Consider the following 12725-nt stretch of genomic DNA (forward strand, 5'->3'; position numbering starts at 1 on the left):
TTTTCCTCGTGTAACGTATCGTTTGCTACCTCTTGTATTTTGTTTGCTCTTGATACATGCACAATTGACACTATTGCCTTAAGTAAAGTAACGTTTGCTCTTGTAACATGCTGACTTGTAATTTTCTCCTCGTGTTTCACTACTGTTCCTATTGTGAAGCGCCCTGACACCTTCGGGTAAAGTCCGCGCTATATAAAAACGCATAAAATAAAATAAATACAATAAAAATAAAAATTATACCTACAGTGTGAAGCTTTTGATTGCATGGGTTCTCCCCACAGCGTGCAGTTTTTGATTGCAGGCTGGCAGTGCCAGCCCAGCAGTGTAAAGTGTGTGATGTCATGTCAGGCGCGCACTGCCTGGCTTGCAGTCAGTGTAAAGTTTATAAGTGCATGGATTTTGCTTACAATGTGAAGCGTAGGATTGCAAGAGTTCACTCACAGCGTGCAGTTTTCGATGCATGGGAGGCTCTAGCTCCCAGAAGCTGCTCTGCCCACACAGCCCTGCTCCCGCTGCACGCCGCCTGTAGCGCCCGTCGTGACCAGAGGGGGCGCTGTCCCGGGCCCCGGCTCTGTTGTTATATCCGCCGAGGCTCTCCAGCATGTTGTCGCGCATCAGAGGCACAAAGTTGAAATGTCCAAACACCCCTTAACGTGACTTGTGCTCGTTTCTTTATCACTCGGATCCGGACGGGAAGGCCCGGGGGTCGCCAGGAGGAAGCGGCGAGGCTATGTCCCCCTGATCCGGCTCGGGTAAGAGGCACCGGTGCTCCGCCGCTTTAGCTGCCGCCTGCTTCCTCGACCGGGGGCTCGGCTCCCCTCTCAGCTGCTCCCGTCGCCTCCTGCGCCGGCCGCCCGGCTCACGCGAGGCCCCGGCTTCTGACTGGCCAGGCCGCGCGAGCCTGGCTCTGCCTGCATGGGAGCGCTGCAGCCGGGGCAGCCAGGTCTCCTTCCCGGAGACATCACCTGGCCTCTCGAGGCTTTTGCAGCCCCTCTCCGGGAAGGGGAACCAGAGGCCTGCCAGGCTAGTGTCTTCTCCCACATGCCTGACCCTGCTGGGTGCCTGCCTGTCCCTTTCTTCCACTGCTGCTGGCATTTTATCTACATGCCTCCCAATGTCTTCTTTTTATAATTTTCTCACCGGTTTTGTATGTTGTTGACACAGAAGCTGTGCAAACAACGAATAATCTCACAGTGCTGCTGAGCATGATTTACTACTATTTCTCTTTGGGTGCACAGCTTTGATAAAATATTGTCTATGTACATATTAAACAAGGTGTTTGTTTATGTAATGCAAACGGAAACGGAGACTGCCTTTGATTAAAAAAAAAGAAGAAATATGTGGATAGTTTACTGGCTCACAGCCATTTCATAGATTATAATCCCAAGGGGAGGGGGGGGGGGGAGTCTTTAGTAAATCGATGTGCCAAATTGTCCCACTGCAGGTGTAAGTGGTTGATGTAGTTCTTGTTTTTGCCTAATGCCGAATTCTGCTCTCATTTTGTTCTTCCTATCATAAATCCATGACACAAGTACCAGAAGGCAAAAGTGCAGTGGACTTGTTCTTGATGCTTGGCATTGAAGAGTTTATCATATTGTTGATGGTTCTTAAGCATACATGTAACAATATATCTCTGGTTCTGGTGTGGTGTTGCTGCGTTTGAGTTATTATTATTATTATTATTATTACATAATTTTATAGAGCGCTCAGCTGCCCCAGCAAAGGGGCGTCCCGGCGCTGAGGAACCAGGGTAGGGTTGCTACCTACCTCCATCTTCTTAGGACCCCCTGTCTTGAATTTGGTCAGTGTAAATTTTTAAATTGTTGATCCATGAGAGCCATTGACTGCAGCTATTTATACTACATTTAAATACAGGTCTAGCAAATTTGGGAATAACTGGCAACTACAAGTGAAGTAACTGAGAATTATCTGGAGATCTGCATGTGCAGTATTACTAGGATCGGTAACGGTGCATCTCCTGGTTGTATCCAAGTCGAGTTCCTAATGGTGCAGATTAGGAACAAACATGGCCATTGACCAGTTTACCAGACATTTTTTTTCTGTTCTGCGTTTGTACTGCCCGCTGTGTAATGAAGGGACAAGTTTCATGTCCTGGGAATTTGTCTTAGGCATCATTGTTTTCAGATGTATTCGTTTCCCTGGTTCATAAGAAGGTATCCACAAACGCAGCTCCTATAATCCATAACATTCACAGAACTGATTATTTGGTGTCCTGACTACATGTAGCAAGTTGGCAGCCACATGCCAGGCCTAGTGCATGCCTCCCAGCAAAATGTTAATCCACAGCCGCATGTGTACACTGGACTAAACCCAGAGGACAGGTGGACCCATATTTTTGGGAAGTGCCCCAGAGTGATTATGTACTCAGGTTATGGGCCTTGTTTAAAACCACACTTTTAGCTCTACTAGATTGTGAATGCCAGTGCTTCCCTGATCGTAACACATTCTAAGAGAATGCGCAACAACCTCGGGTATTTCAGCTGGTAGACAAGTGGCAGATCAGCCCTGTGGTGTGCTGCTGTTGTTTTGACCTCCTTTCTTTGGTGGAAGGCTTGAGAGCCCCACAAAGGCATATAACATCCGACATGCCTTCACTAACAGTGGTGGATGTGGGTTGGAATAAAGGGTGTGTGACGCCTCTTGCACTTACAAAAGGTCTGATAGCATTCATGATTTGGGTTCTTTTGACACAACGATTCTTGAACCACAAATCCAATACTTCAAAACCACCTGTAGAAGCTGGCAAAAGTGTCACCTGTGAAAAGGAGGCACAGAGAAGCAAGCGTTACCCCTCGTTATGCCGTTCCTCACCCATCCCTTCTCGCTCTACCCTTCAATATTCCCACGCCTCGCTAGATGACTTTGTTCCCTTTTCAGCAATGGCCCACTTTCGCCAATGTGCACTTCCCGGTTAATGTGTTCCCTTCCCACCATCATGCTTCACTATCTGCCTGACAAAGTGTCTCCCACCTCCTCATGTGCCCATGTTATATCCTGCCTACCACTTGTTAACTTAACAAGAGCCGCTGGTCCAGACAACCTGCCAGCACTGATAATTAAGTCACGAACACCATGGTGGGCGGAATTTTTTTCTAACATGTTTTCAGTAATTCTAAAATCAGGAATAATACCTAGTACTTGGAAGGGTGCGATAATTAGGCCGATCCATAAAAAAGGGGACGTTAATGCACCAAAGAACTATAGATTAATTAATCTACTCGATATTGGAGAGAACATTTTTGCTAAGATAATATTGGGTAGGATAAAGATTTGGGCAGAAGAGAGAGCAATTATCCCAGTGGAACAAGGTGGTTTTAAAGAAGGCCATTCTACAATAGATCACTGCTTCGCCCTATGGGCCCTGGCCCGGAAATCGATAGAACAAAATGGGAAGCTACATTGTTGTTTTGTCGATTTTAGGGCAGCGTTCGACTCTGTGGATCGAAATAAACTTTGGGAAGATATGTCAAAGTATGGATTACCGGTTGGCTTGTTGATGATCCTAAAAGAGCTTCACAGTGGAAACTGGGCCCAGGTAATTAGAGATATGCAGGGGGCACTAACTCACAAGATACTAGTAGGGAACGGACTTAGACAGGGGTGCGTCTTGGCACCCCTGTTATTTTCAATCTTTTTGCCAGATCTCCCCGCTGCACTTGAAGTAGAAAGAAGTGCAAGTCCAACAAGCATTGGAAATGCAATAGGTCTCGCATTAGGAAAGTTTGAGCTATTGGTATTGTAAATGACACTTTTTTTATTTATGTGTTGGTTTTGAAAGTAGCAAAATTAATAGCTTTGTCACTTACAATGTCAATAGTGTTAACTTTTGCAAATGTGACACCTTTAGCATTTGTAATGCAATGTGTGTTGTATTTACGTGACTTAGATGTCTTGATATTACAAATAACAATGGCTTTTAATTTTGTAAATAATTAATACTTAAATAAAAGTTATTGTAATTTATAATGGCAATAGCTTAAACGTTTGTAAATAACTTTTGTGAAGATTATGTTCAGTGTATTTTATTGTGATGAAAATATAAGAACATTGCATTTGCACCTACACACACACAGAGCCACACACACACACACACACACACACATATAGATGTGGTGGATCTGGGGGATATGGTGGTGGTGGATGTGGTGGTGGTGGTGATGGTGGATGTGGTGGTGGTGGTGGAGGTGGTGGATGTGGTGGTGATGTGGTGGATGTGGTAGTTGTGGATGTGGTGGTGGTGGATGTGGTGGTAGAAGTGATGGTGGTGGGTGTGGTGGATGTGGTGGTGGTGGATGCGTTGGTGGATGAGGTGGTGGATGTGGTGATGAATGTGGTGGTGGTGGATGCGGTGGTGGATGTGGTGGTGGTGGTGGTGGATGAGGTGGTGGAGGTGGTGGTGGTGGAGGTGGTGGTGGTGGATGTGGTGGTGGATGTGGTGGTGGATGTGGTGGTGGGTGCGGTGGTGGTGGAAGTGGTGGATGTGGTGGTGGTGGTGGTGGATGTGGATGTGGCGGTGGTGGATGTGGTGGTGGATGTGGTGGTGGATGTGGAGGTCATGGTGGATGTGGTGGTGGATGTGGTGGTGATGGTGGATGTGGTGGTGATGGTGGACGTGGTGGTGGATGCGGTGGATGTGGTGGTGGTGGTGGATGCGGTGGATGTGGTGATGGTGGATGCCGTGGTGGTGGTGGATGCGGTGGTGGTGGATGGGGTGGTGGTTGTAGTGGATGTGGTGGTGGATGTAGTGGTGGTGGATGCGGTGGTGGTGGATGCGGTGGTGGATGCGGTGGTGGTGGATGTGGTGGATGTGGTGGTGGTGGATGTGGCGGTGGATGTCATGGTGGATGTGGAGGTGATGGTGGATGTGATGGTGGATGTGGTGGTGGATGTGATGGTGGATGTGGTGGTGATGGTGGATGTGGTGGATGCGGTGGTGGTGGATGCGGTGGATGCGGTGGTGGTGGTGGATGCGGTGGTGGTGGTGGATGGGGTGGTGGTTGTGGTGGATGTCATGGTGGATGTGGAGGTGATGGTGGATGTGGTGGTGGATGTGGTGGTGGATGTGGTGGTGGATGTGATGGTGGTGGGTGCACCTACACACACACAGAGCCACACACACACACACACACACACACACATATAGATGTGGTAGTGGTGGATCTGGGGGATATGGTGGTGGTGGATGTGGTAGTGGTGTTGAAGGTGGATGTGGTGGTGGTGGATGTGGTGGTGGATGTGGCGGTGGATGTCATGGTGGAGGTGGTGGTGGATGTGGTGGTGGATGTGGTGGTGGTGGTGGATGTGGTGGTGGATGTGGTGGTGGATGTGGTGGTGGTGGATGTGGTGGTGGTGGATGCAGTGGATGTGGTGATGGTGGATGCGGTGGTGGTGGCCGTGGTGGATGGGGTGGTGGTTGTAGTGGATGTGGTGGTGGATGTAGTGGTGGTGGGTGTGGTGGTGGATGTGGTGGCGGTGGATGTGGCGGTGGATGTGGAGGTGATGGTGGAGGTGATGGTGGAGGTGATGGTGGAGGTGATGGTGGAGGTGATGGTGGAGGTGATGGTGGATGTGGTGGTGATGGTGGATGTGGTGGTGGATGCGGTGGTGGATGCGGTGGTGGATGTGGCGGTGGATGTCATGGTGGATGTGTGCCTAGAAGCGCTATACCTCCCATCATATAGGTCAACATGTTGCTGCGAATGGTGATAAATAGCACGTTCTAGTCTGCTCTACCTGCATGTATGGTTCATCCCATTGAATTTTTCATTAATATATGTTTTATTTTTTTTTTAAACGATTAAACCAAGACCAGGGTGCAATGTGTTAAATGTGCATAACGGCACAATCACATTACAGAGGCCATGTGACTTTTAGAGACACGTTTCCCTGTGTAACAGTCCTTGCAATGTGCAATCTGAAACAGAAAACTATTTTTCCCATGTCAATTCTGCTGTACCGTTGTAAAAAAATGGACTTTGACACTGTAGTCATAAATGTGTGATGGTAGTGCGTTTTAAGTTCCGCTGTTTCAAAAAATGTGTATTATGGAACCAAATTTATTTCACTGCAACGACAGACAACGGGTCGATCTATCGACAGACAATAGTATGTAATTGACGTGGGTAAACGTGGCTGGTCGTCGCCTTTTTTACATGCATCTCCATGTAGAATTAAGAAAATGATATCACCTGGGAGGCACACCACTTTCCAACAGAGGATTACATACGTTCAGACCATCTGGTAGAAGGCGCTATATAAATGCAGCAAATTACCAAACCTTCCACATAGCACACGGGAAGCATTTCAGGCTCTTGCTGGGCAACATAAAGAGCACGAGCTGTTCGCCCATCCCCCTTTAAGCAGGACTAGCGACCAGAGCCTCCCTCGAGGCGCTTTACTTTACACTCACAGCTCAAGAACACGATTGAATGTATTCAGATAAGATGCTCGGGTGGTGATAGGCAGATGCATCACACCTCGCACTGCCGGGCAGGGCGCCTGTCATCGTGACTCATAATCACAAAATAAAACCAGACGGAGGGCATTGCTGTGGGGAGGGGGGAGGAGAAATGCGACATGGCGGGCAGGGGAGGGGCGGAGCAGGGAGAGGGTGTTAAGCAGCAGGGGCCTTTGAAGTGAAGCCAAGCTTCACTTCAAAGGTGTGGGAGGAGTGCGGCTGAGGGAACAGACGGCGATTTGGTGATGTGCACGCGCATTTTAGGTCAATGCGCAAGCGCATTGACCTAAAAGCCACGGGCACAGCACCAAATCGCCAAGTTGGGTAAAGTCTGTTTAAGCCCCTATAGAGCTTCGCCAGCTATGCGCATGCGCACAGCAGGCGAGCCCTAAAAATGAATGGCCATAAAGTTTCTTGCCTTCTTTATGCTGATGACTTAGTGATCATGGGTCAAACTGAAATAGGACTTCAAAGGAAATTAACCGCTTTTAAACACTATTGTGATAGGAAAATACTGTCTGTAAATAGGGAAAAAACTAAGGTTTTATGTTTTGGGAAGAGTAAGAAGAATTTCAATTGGTTTTTGGGTGATGACAAACTAGAGACAGTTAAGGAATATAGATATTTAGGCCTCTGGTTTGACAGTGCACTAAAATGGCGCACCCATTTGGAGGCTCAAAAGGCAAAAGCATTCTCATCCACTTGTGGGCTAAAAAAGTTTAATAAAGAATATGGAGACATGACACATAAACCAATGATAAAGGCATTTGAAGCAATGATCCCCCCCAAGTATTGTATGGGGCAGAAGTGTTATACTTGAGCGGTAAACATACGTGGGATCAGGAAGAGGGAAAAATTTTAAAAATGTTATTGTCTTTACCTAATTGTACAATGGTTCAAGCAATTAGAATGGAGCTAGGGCTGATTTCTTGGAGTGTACAATCTCAAATGGCCCTAGCAAGATTCTGGAAGCGCCAAGACCCAGGAGTGACACCTAAGGTCTCCCAATGGTGTGGAGAGGAAATCCAGACAAGCAATCTTGGCTGGGCAAAGGAGGTGAGAAAGACTCTCCAGAAAGTATCAGGGCGTCTTAAATTGAGATCTATCCATAACGCCCTGATAGGCGACTTTACAAAGAAAGCACTTAGGGAACAAGGCCAGTCGCTCTCAAGGGCACAGGACCTGAATTACATGCAGGAGAAAAAGTCGGTCCAGTGGTTAAAGATCTCCTGGGTAAATGAAGGCTGGTTCCCTTATCTGGAAATATTGCCTAACCAAGGGTTACGACATGAAATATTAAGGACCCGGGTTGGGATCAACCCCTGGAAGATAGACGGGAAATTAAAATCTGTACTGATTGGCCCAGAAGGTAATTGTAAGTGTGGGCGTGGTATAAGAAACGATATGTTGCACATTTTGCTTGATTGCACATTTGTACAGGATTTAAGGAAATTGTTTTTACGTCCTATATTCCTATCACATAAGACATTTACACGTGCCCATGCGATATGCTTACTAACAGATATGCATTCGCTAGAAATTGCAATTGCATTGGGCAAATTCCTGAAGGCCGTAAAAGATTTTGGAAGGGAGATATCGAAGGATGGGCACTGATTTTAAGTTCTTTTAAGCCTTTTATAAAGTTTAAATTTGTCTTTTTATTCTTCCAGATATGTGAAAACTTTGGTAAAATTTGGGTTTAATGAATTGTGTATTAGGAGGTGTTACCCTCTTTTAACCTTCTCTATTTTCTTTTTAACAAATATGAATTTTAACTATTTATGACGTAGGAATATTTTGTCTGCTCGTACTTTGTCCGATTCTGTTTGCATTTTGTTTGTATTGTTTAAAAGACTATGGTCTAAATAAACAAGTTTCTCTCTCTCTCTCTCTCTCTCTCTCTCTCAGTGTGTGTGTGTCATGCAGTGTTTTTCATGGCTTGTGTTGTGTAAGCCACGTTGAAAACTCAAGTTTAACTTAAAATTCAGTGAGGCTGGCCAAAAGAGTCAATTTAAGTATTGTAATAAAAAAAGGATTATAATGTATGTTGTAGCAAGCGGAAGGTGTGGCGCTTGATTGCAAACAGCAGAGCTCCGCTTCTGCATTTTCTGGCACTTATGCTAGAAGTTGAGGACGCTGGCCGTCGTATTCTGTAATACATATTTTGCACGATTTGCAAAAGCTGGCTCAGAAATTGAATTGCAAGGAGTTGTTAGTGGGCCAGTTTCGTTTAGAAGGGATCCAGGTAGGAACCTAAGGCGATCTCAATCCCAGAAATATTGGCATTAACACTGTTCTTGGGTAGGAAAATATATATAACAGTGCTGTGTGGATCCAACAGGCTGCTTCAGCGAGACCATCTGGATGGAGAACAACCGTGCTAGAGCATAGTATCGCTCGTGTTGTAAGATTTATGCCTCCCTCCTACAGTGACTCACTAATTATATACTTGACAGGACATTTGAGTTTTCTCTGGCTCAAAATTCTACACGTTCTTCTTTCATCCAGTCTTTATTAAAAGTGGGTTTTGTAGGTTGACTTCCTGCACAGTAAGCATGTAGCTTCCTGACTTTCCTGAACGTTGTATCCTCAACTAACATTGTTGTAACGAATGCTAGCAGCCATGCTCTGGCCTATAACGACAGAAGGTGCAGAGGAGGTAGCTTTGGCTCTTTCTCTAGAAAGCTGAGTGCGGACTATGAGCTTCTTTCAAGTTCAAGTTCGAAAATTTGTATAGCGCACTACTCACCCAGGGGGTCTCAATGTATCCATTATGGCCATATTCTGTGCAATTCTAAGATGTTTATCCACTGTGGTGTAGGCCTTTTTGTTCAATGACCGTTACTCTCTATGACCCTGATCAGTAACATTTATCACTATGATCCTTACCAGTGTTGGTCTATGATTTGTATTCACACTTGCCCCTATCAGTGTCATTCAACAACACTTATCCATTATGGCACTAAGATGTTTATCCACTGTGGCCTAGATAAATTCTGTTCCTTAACTTTTGTTCACCAAGGCGCTAATCAGTGCAGTTCAGTGATGTTTATTCGCTATGGTATTAATCATTGATGTATTATGACACATTGTGATGATGGTATTTCTTGAACTTATGCATAACATGCCCCTAATACGTGCCTGACTATGACTTTGGTTCACTAATGGTGCCGATCAGTGCAATTTTCTGACTATTATCCACTTTCCCATGAGTAGTGACGTTTTATGATGTTTCCAACTTGGGCCTGTATCTGCAACAAATGATGGACGGAATGCTGAATGATCCAAACATTCTCCCCCCAGTCAAGAGATCTGGGTTAAATCCATCGTTCTTTTGCCCACTATGCCACCCCTGTTTGTACCCAGCCATATGCAAATCAGCTTTGACGCTGTGCCTCATGGGAACAGTCCAGACCGAACTGCCAAGCCAGGTCCTCCCTGGGGCCTGATCATAGATGTTATATGAAACATGCCCACCTTGGCCCTGGTTGGTGATTACTTCCACGTATCTTCAGCAAAGTATGTTGTTTGTTTGCAGACTCGGATGAAAGTTGTAGGACTCGATCACCTCCATTCTGTTCATTGAAAAAACATTATTTTTAGGCTTGCCAGGCAATGCTTGTGCTGTTTCTTCGAGACATGCTGTATTCAAGTATGGACTTCAAGCCCAGCCCATCTTTTCAGTTGGCTCCTCTTACTGTCCTTTGTAAATGATGGCTTTTGATTCATGAATAGGCTTAGTAGTGCCTCCTTAGTACCTCCTTCTCTTCTGTTCTTACCTCACATGAGGACAGACCCTCTTACATGTGCCCTTTCTCGCTAGGTTTCCTTAACAGTTAGTGAGCACTTTTTAGGGAATTAATGTTTTGCTGAAGCAAGCAAGACATGCTGCATGGGCGGCCACCCCATTTCTTTTCCATTTATTTACTTTGGATGCAATCCCGGCACACCGCTCTGTAGCTTTAAACATCTGAAGTGAAAGAGTGGCGTGCCACCATTGCTACAAAAGTCAATGAACAGAAAAAAATGCGGGCGGATGGCTCATTTATTTACTTTTGTAGCATTGGCGGCACTCCGCACTTTAGTTTTAAACGTCTAAAGCTAAAGCACGACGTGCTGCCATTTCTACAAAAGTCAATAAATAGAAAAAAACACGGCTTCCGCACAACTTTTTTTTTTCTTTCTATTTAATAACTTTTGTAGCAATCGCGGCAGACCGTGCTTTAGCTTTAAACATCTAAAGCGCAGCACACCGCCATTGCTACAAAAGTCAATAAATGAAAAAAAAGGCAGGCGGTCCCCGCATTTCTTTTCCATTTATATACTATGTACCAATCACGGCACGCCGCACTTAAGCTTTGAATATCTGTAGCTAAAGGTGGTGGTAGGCGAATGGGTTTCTGCAGTCTTTTCTTGTGTCTGCAAATTGTTACATCTTCCTCCGCCCTCCAAACCGAAATTTCAGTGTCTACATCATGGATTTGAGCGAGTTTGGGCAAGACAAGATGTCTCTACCATGCTTCATGTGTGTGTCAGTGAGCCCTGTTGCTTGGAAATAAATAAGGAGGGTCTTGATCCGGTCCTGGGGATGAGTTGTATTCTTCATTATTGCAGGGTGCCGTCCCTTATAAGGCTCATAGAGTTCCACAGGGACAGGTAGTAACAGGCAAATGTACTGCACCCTTTCCTTGCTTCATGGGTTTTCTTTTATTAGTTATGCTATTGCATGGATATTTTGCGAGGAGGAAAAAAAAACATTTCTAACAAATATTCTCATTTGCAACGCCAATAGCTCTAAATTTCACTAATGCGAGACCTATTGAATGGCAATAGCTTGTTTTGATTTCTCTGATCTCAGAAGTTTGATCCAGCCAATTGCAGTGGAATCCGAACTGTGATCATTTTCCATGATCTCTGCCTTTGTCCAACTGAAAATGAGATAAGATGTTGTCCATGCCAGGCATGGGTCAATTATCCTCTCACTCTCTACCTCCACCATCAACTGGGTTCATCTGCAAACATCTGAACCTCCAGTAAATTCTGTTTAATGAATCCAGGTAATCAGTAAAAGGGCATGGGGGAGAGGATAGATCCTGGCGGGACTCCACCAATGGCACTAAGTCTGAGAGACAGAGTTGCTAAGCAAGACCTATTTTGTCTAGCCCACTAGAACTGGTGTCACCATTTCTTTTGCAGGATCTGTCAGCCCAGTTAGCCTTGCACTCTAGTAAGAGACAACAGGGTCAGGTACATTGCCCCAGTATTTGTAGCAATTGTTTTGAATGACAGTCCATGAAATTGAAAATGCAAACTTTTAATGTATTTTTAAAAAACAATTTATTTAGCAGGGATCACACTTCCAGGATGGCTATCAGAACACTTTAAAATATGGCAGCCATGGCTTGCCATTTACTTCAATACATAGGGTGAATATCATTCTCCCAGTAAATTCCTCATAGTATCTTTCATTAGAATGTGAAGCCTAGACTAACCAAGCAGAATTTAATATGCTAACCCTATGCACAAACACAGCGATTTGTGAAGACTTTAGAGGGCGACACTTCAGAATCTGTGAATGTATATCCAACTCAGTCTGCTCCTTGCAGCTTTCGTGTCGTTTCACTTGTATAAAGTGCTGCACCATTTCATGTTGTTACGAGTATGCTCCATTTCATATAGTACTACGTAAACTTTACCTTTGTGGGATGCTTTTTATGCTAGGCGTGGTTATGGGCATGCAGATTATCCATGGTAGCAGTAAAGGATTATTTATTAAACTTTCCAAAGGTATTTTACATTGCGGCTTGAGATTACAGTAGCATCAACATCCTGTATCAACATCCCCTATAAGGAATCGCCTACAGAGCGCGCATCAACACTGTGGCTGTGCATCATACCAATGACCCAGTCTCAACATTTGTGTCTCTGCTGGCCACGTGTTCTAAACCCAATAGGGACTACTCAACTTTTCATCTCTTTGGTTCAAATAAGTGCCATTAAATAGTGTAACAGTACCTTGTGTTAATATCACTCCTGTGAAACGGAAGCCTTGGCAACAAGCAGTATATGCGTTTGCATTATGAAATGTTTATTCAACTTTAAGAGGAGAACAGTGTTTTATACAGAGAGCCCGTGTATCCGTGCAGTGTCTTGTGTGCATTCATGTAGTATTTGTAATACAGCTATTGTGCATGAACGGAAGAAGGAGGAGACTGTTACAAGGCATGGATGAAATTTCAATTATGAC

At 45.1% G+C, this 12725-nt stretch overlaps 1 protein-coding gene across 1 annotated transcript in view; it reads left to right on the forward strand.

The window, feature by feature from the left end:
• The first annotated feature begins 570 nt into the window (after positions 1-570).
• The window catches only part of MVB12B (multivesicular body subunit 12B), a 465468-nt gene continuing 453313 nt past the window's right edge, over positions 571-12725 (forward strand). Inside the window, exon 1 of the mRNA XM_086924708.1 lies at positions 571-752. The gene's annotated coding sequence lies outside the window, so the exon portion shown is untranslated. The remainder of the gene's footprint in view (positions 753-12725) is intronic.

Source organism: Lissotriton vulgaris, chromosome 5 (assembly GCF_964263255.1).
Source record: "Lissotriton vulgaris chromosome 5, aLisVul1.2, whole genome shotgun sequence".
Classification (NCBI taxonomy): Eukaryota; Metazoa; Chordata; class Amphibia; order Caudata; family Salamandridae; genus Lissotriton; species Lissotriton vulgaris.